Genomic DNA, 558 nt, shown 5'->3' with positions numbered 1-558 from the left:
GGCTTTCCGTCGGTTACGACGACAAGCGTTCCAGTTGATCCGACCGATCGGCGGAACAGCCTGCTCGTGTAATTTGTGTGCAAGTGGTTGAGCATCCCACAGACACGCCTACCCTTAACGCAGTTATCAGGGAGATTGAACACGCGCCGCACCGAATGTGACAAGTCTGGCCCTTTGAATTACCAGATACAACTCATTTTTGCCAGCTGAGTAGATTTAGCGCTACGAGGAATAAAGTGTCTTGCTCAAGCACATAATGTGCCGCCGGGAGTCGAATACCCTTAGCCATTAAACCACGTGCCTTCTGAGGAGCAGGAGTATCACGGTTATGGTTGGCGGATTTCATTGTCTTACGTACGTTTTTATTTTCTATTTGTTTTATTTTATTTTTGTTTTCTTTTGCTTTCTTTTGTCTTTCTCGTTTTTTTTGTTGTTTTTTTTGTATTACTGCTGTTGACAAAATCCTGTTTCGATGACACCGTAAGACAAAGGCTGGGGAGGCGGAGTGGTGGCAAAAGTAAAGAATGGCGGGATGTCATACAGATAATGAATCTATTG

Source organism: Octopus bimaculoides, chromosome 7, assembly GCF_001194135.2.
Source record: "Octopus bimaculoides isolate UCB-OBI-ISO-001 chromosome 7, ASM119413v2, whole genome shotgun sequence".
Lineage (NCBI taxonomy): Eukaryota > Metazoa > Mollusca > Cephalopoda > Octopoda > Octopodidae > Octopus > Octopus bimaculoides.
Note: the sequence above shows the minus strand (reverse complement) of the source record.